This window comes from Acomys russatus, chromosome 10 (assembly GCF_903995435.1).
Source record: "Acomys russatus chromosome 10, mAcoRus1.1, whole genome shotgun sequence".
NCBI classification, from domain to species: domain Eukaryota; kingdom Metazoa; phylum Chordata; class Mammalia; order Rodentia; family Muridae; genus Acomys; species Acomys russatus.
The window spans coordinates 63,982,917-63,988,916 of NC_067146.1; positions in this window are offsets into that span (position 1 = coordinate 63,982,917).

A 6,000-nucleotide genomic window follows, 5' to 3' on the forward strand; every position below is an offset into this window, starting at 1 on the left:
AATGAACTTATTGCTCCTTGTTAAGTGATATTTCACCAAAATGGAAGATTTTATGTGTAAGAAAACTCAGCCTATTTAGTGTCTCATTGTTATCAAAACAGCTTCAGAGTATTAATGCTACTTGCTAAGTACAGGACTATATCTGAAAGTAACACACACTGAGGAAAACCATTTATATTTTGAAAGCTGAATTTGAACCCTTACCAATATTTATTTGCACAGCCTGGCAGAAAGCTTATATTTTTGTTGAAGTAGGCCTGGATTTCTCTACTGTACATAATCACTAAGAGAGACACAATCACAGGCCTTCTCTTGTGATTATTAAAACAATGTGTACCCACACCAAAAAAAAAAAAAAAATAACACATCAAAATGAAAACAAATTATAGTAAAATAGACCAAGACAGTCAGGAGTTCTTTAAGGAAGACACAGGTACTCTGTGCAGAGTAATGCCAAGGCCAGTACCATTCTCCAGTTAGTAATAATGCTGAAGAAAAATATCTAGTTTATTACAGTTTTTGTGAAGGAATTGATCAAATTTCTCTCATTTCATCTCAAAGAAAATTATCTGTTAAATAAAGAACAAAAACTGACATTCCTAAATGATAGGACAATTTGACTCTGGTCCCAGGACATTAAAAAGTGTATCAGCTAGCCTCTGGGCTGACACTACAAATAGAAATACCAGAATTATCCCTTAATAGAGACTTCCATTAGTTATGAATAGTATTTGAATACACAGTCATGGGTTGGGAAATGAAGGTGCCATCTTCACACCTTAGAAATGGGTAAAGGCAAACTGACGTGACTGTACAGACACTACGTGACAACTGTGGCTGGCCAGTTTACCTGGAATTCCTGGAATCTTGATGTTCACCAATATTTGCTCTTGCATAAGCGAATGTATGTACTTTTGAAAATGCGTATTAATTTAAATATCACCAAAGAATTCTGCCAATGTGACAATTATCTGTGTACATTCACTGAGAAAGATAAAAATGAGCTACAACAGTTAATCAGTGGAGAAACAGCGATATTCAACATGCAGAGTATGAGAGTTATGGCATCATGTCTTTCTACAAAGATCATAAAATAGCTTCCTTAAAAAAGTTCTCATCTCTTGGACGTTGTTCAGTAAACCTTCTTCTCCCAGATGGAGATAGAAGGTCATGTTTATATAAAGATGATTTCACAAGCAGACTCCAACCTTCATTTTACATTTGGTTTTTTAATGGATGTTTAAAATGCTGAGATTCAACTGGTTAGCTACTTTTGTCCACAAAAATTTTGAAAGATGTTTTTTTGCATCTCACTTCCCATAATAAATATAATGTGAAACAAAATGTCATATGTTTCTATTGTTGTTACTATTGTCACCTCTGCTATGGATATATTCCTTTAGTGCAGGATGTGTGGAGTTGGTTGATTTCCTAACCGACACTTTTCTATTAGGAATGTGCAGTAAAGCCAAAAGTACTAACCATGAAAAAGATGCTTCTTCCATAGACTAGAATAGAATTCCCACTGGATCAACAATGCATCTTGATTGTCATAAGCACTGGTTCTCCTACATTTGATGGGGTGAGAGAGTGGGGAGAAAATATATCTGTGTGTTTATATGCATTTGTGTGTGTGTGTGTGTGTGTGTACATGTGTGTGTGCATGTACACAAGCCTTCATGGTGGGAGAGATAACAGCTTAGTACTGTTAGAATTGGACATGGGGTGATAGAACAGGGCACCTACATTGAGTCATGTTCACTCTCTGCTGCCTGTCGACCAAGACTACTGTTACCAACCTCCAAGCTCTTAAATAGGTTATCAGATCCTGCCATCTTGAGTTCCAGAAGGCGAAAGGAAGCTGAAACTTGTCCTTGATTACGGCCTGAAGATTAATTAAATGAGCATTATAGTTTGATCCCTTTTGCTTCCTTAAGTCTGTCTTTATCAAAGAACTGTAAATAAAAAGTATAAGGTTTATATACTCGAACTTACAGAAAAAGATTGAATCAATTTTCAATAAACTTTAAACAAATAATCATTTAAATAATGATTGCTCCAAGGTCTCTCAAAGCTATACAGTTCTTCCAACTAACAAGTACATCTTATCATATGCTGTCTCAATGACAAATGGCTCCTGGAGCTGCTATTACCCAATTCTGTATCCTAAGATGTTCCTTGTTGGCTGAGTTAGGCCTCAAGCATCTCCATTCGAGGAGACATTATCTGGTAGTGGACATAGGATGGCTACACTGGATCGTTGATTTTCTTATGTGGCTATTCTGCCAACCATTCTCAAACCATTTAGGTTTGAGAAATGCACAGAGGAGGTCTTTCCAGCATCATCTGGCTTAATTAAAATTACCTCTTGTTATTGAAGAAAGATCTGCCCTTCACAGACCTTGCTTTCAGAGTGCCATGCTATATGGGTCTATTTGGGCTATCTAATATACATCACAAACTTGGTGGCTCACCAATGTATTTTTCACCCATCCAGAGGCTGAGAAGCCCATTAGAAGGAAGTTGATTTAATGTCTAATGGGTGGCTCATTTAGTTAAAAAATAATTCTGCCTCGTGAGTCCTCACATAGCAGAAGTAGTAAGGACTCCTTTTATAAAGGTGACACTACTCCCAGCTGTTTTCATTCCCTATCACTTGTCAAATATGCCATCTCCTACCACCACGTGGGGAGTTATTATTTTCACATGACTCTTTGGTGGACACATGCATTCAGATACTGGGAAAGACAAATTTTTAAGTTTTTTCTATGCACAGGTGTTTTGTCTACATGGGTCTGTGCAATGTGAACAGTGGTCACAGAGGCCATAAGAGGTCAGCAAACTCACTGGAACTGGAAATACAGATGGTTTTGAGTTGCCATGTGGGTGCTGGGAATCAAACACAGATCCTCTGGAAGAGCAGTAAGTGATCTTAATCACTGAGTCATCTTTCCAGCACCAGAAGACACATTCTTAATGGACTTGCAAATGCCAACATTAGTTCATTTTCTTCTAGACCATTGTAAAGTATCAGTGAGCTAATTTGTAGATACTGCATTAACACTGTTCAGCAGCCAGATTTTCTAAATATACAGTGGAGAACTAACATCATTAAAACACTCCTTTGGAAGAAGGATTGGCATCTCCAAAATAGTATTTCTCTAAACTCACTTTATTCCCACCTTACACACCTCAATTAAATGTGTTTACAAGAAGGATAGAGTCCATAGAGGTCTATAAAGTACTTGCTTGCTATCTATATTCTTTTAATCTATCATAAAAGCCAAATATAATGGTTACATACCAATCATTAATCTGGACACTTCTATATACACCTGAGTCTCAGATGATTTGTGTAAAAATGACACTAGCTCTCAGTAACATGTCCTTTTCCCTCTGGCAAATTATTCAAACATGTAAATTAAATTTATCAAAGGGATTCAGGGTAAATACACAGACTTGGTACCAACAGACCCTTGCTTGGTTCAAATCTCAGTTTTAATTTTATAAGCTGGATTCCTTGGCTGAGTAATTTAATTTCCCAAATCTTAGAGCATGCATTTACAAATTGAGGATGACAATAATTCTTAGAATTGTAGGAATTAAATGAGATAGACAAAACAATTTCACCCCCACCTCCTTTGAGCTTTGCTTTCTCTTTAGATAGAACTTTATCACTCTATTGCTAAGAACCTGGAGTTTTGCCATTTTCTTCTACCTACTATACTTTTTGTAAATCTAGACATCTTCTAAGAATAGCTTTAAACATGACTATGAGGCATCAAATTTGACTTTTAAATTATTTCCTTTTATTTTCTGAGGCACGCGGAGAGGTAATACTTCAACCATTTACAGTTGTCAGATCGTTGAAACACAGAAAAAAGATTTTGATTAATTTTGTCACATCAACTATGATTTATAAGGTAAAGTTAAATATTAATATAAGATGTTGCCAGCTTGGAAAAGGAGAGAAAGGGGGAAACAAACTTGAAAACTTTAACCACATCAGAATTTAAGCCTTAGATATTGTTGTTGGCTGTTTTGATACTCAGATGGAGGGGTATATCCTAAAACATGTGAGTACAGGAAAACAGCTCTGACGGGAGGAAGTATCCCCAGTGAGAGTGTTATCGCCTAGAGGAAAGGTACCCTAGGAATCCGGAGCCCAGGATGCACTGGGCTTCCTGAGAGGAGCCTTCCTCAGCAAAGGCACTGCAGCTCCCAGGGAAGACTATCCCCAGCTGAGCTGAGGAGCTCAGGAACCTCAGCCCCGCTCCACTTCTCCGCTCCTTCCCTTCTCTTCCTCTCTTCTCCTCATCTCTTCATTACTTCTTTTCTTCTTTGTTTCTATTAGGAGTGGCTGCCTCTGCTCCCAAGAGAAGACAGCAGGGAACTAGGCAGAGACAGCCTTTATATAGAATATTTTAGGGGGCAGAGCTATCCAGGCAGGGATTTCGAGAGTGAGGGTTGCTGGGATTTCTAATCTTGAGTTTGGAAACTTAGGGATTGGTGTGCTTTTGTTCTTTTGGAGACTTGTGGGTGTTTTTTTGTTTGTTTGTTTGTTTCGGGTTTTTTTTTTTTTTTTTTTTTTTTGTCCAAACTTTTTTTATCTCAAATTATCATGATCCAGGATGGGTCTAATTGAGGGGCTGGAGATGAACTTTGTGGCAGTTACAGAGGTCTGGTGGGGCTGGGTGGGGTGGGAACTGACTGGGCTGCTGGAGCTTCCTCAGACACGGGTCTGGCCACTTTTCTGCCTTGATGGTTTACAAAGCATACAAAGTTTCTAAAGGGAGTCAGCAGCTGTAGGCTGATGCAGGAAAGGTTGCCATGGACAGGTCCCACTGAGGACAGGAGTGGTCTGCTTCCATCTCACCAGCCTAGGCGGGAAGGAGGGGCTCTGACAGTCCTGGAAGCACACCACTTAAAGCTGTTGCAGCGCACCTGATCAGGAAATTCACTGACAGTCCGTGAGGGGCCAGGGCTTGGGAGCAGGGTGTGTGCAGCCTCAGGCCGCTTTGATCACTCCCATGATGGCAATCCACTTTGACCAATTGTTGCTGCAGTGGTGGAGTGACTACAGATATAATTTCTAAAAATGATATTGCTAGAAAAGTCATGTGATTGCCATTATTATCTAAAGCACAAGAAGAGCACCAATCACTTTCTTTGAAATATGACAAGTGGCAGAGAAAAGTCTTGAGTCTACATAGTTTAATGCTGACAGATGACAACTTTCACGTTGCTGGTTGTCCTGGGAGTCTATGTCAACAGGTCAAGAGAAACGACATTACAAACTGGAGTTCCTTGGTGGTATGCTGAATCTGTCCATGAGGCTGCAGAGGAAACATTTTCCAAAGTATCTACAGAAGCCAAGGTAGCTAGTTAGAAGGGAGCACTTGGCACTTCTGAAACTGCACCCCAAGCATATCATGAACCTTGCAGATCCTCGGCTCTCCTCCCTCCCTTACCTTCCCTAGACTGTCACAAATAGGACCTCTGATATTATGACAAAAGAGTCACAATCACTTTATCTACATGGGGCTATACATTCACTAGCCTTATGATTTGCTATTGAAATACCTGACCCTGGCTACATATGAAGAGGTTTACCTAGGCCACTTCGTATGGAGATGCAAGGGCACAGCACTGGTGTGAGCCCCATTCTCAGCTATAACACATCGTGGCAATGACAAGATGAATAGGTGTATAAGAGCAAGGATGTGATTGTGCATTGAAGTGTTGAAATAGGGAGAGAAAGAGGGGGGAGGGGAGAGATCAGGTTTGATCCTTTGTAACGACGCTGTCGTGAATACTACCAAAGAAAAGAAAAAAAAATGTGACAGCTACCTCACACTTATTGACATAAAGGCCTGAAAATAGGCTCTACTTCTCAAAGGTTCTACCCTGGACACAAAGTCTTCAGTCACAATTGGTTCTTTGGGTATAAAAGTTATATTATATTAAGACCACAGTATAAGGCAATAGGAAAGTCCTCAA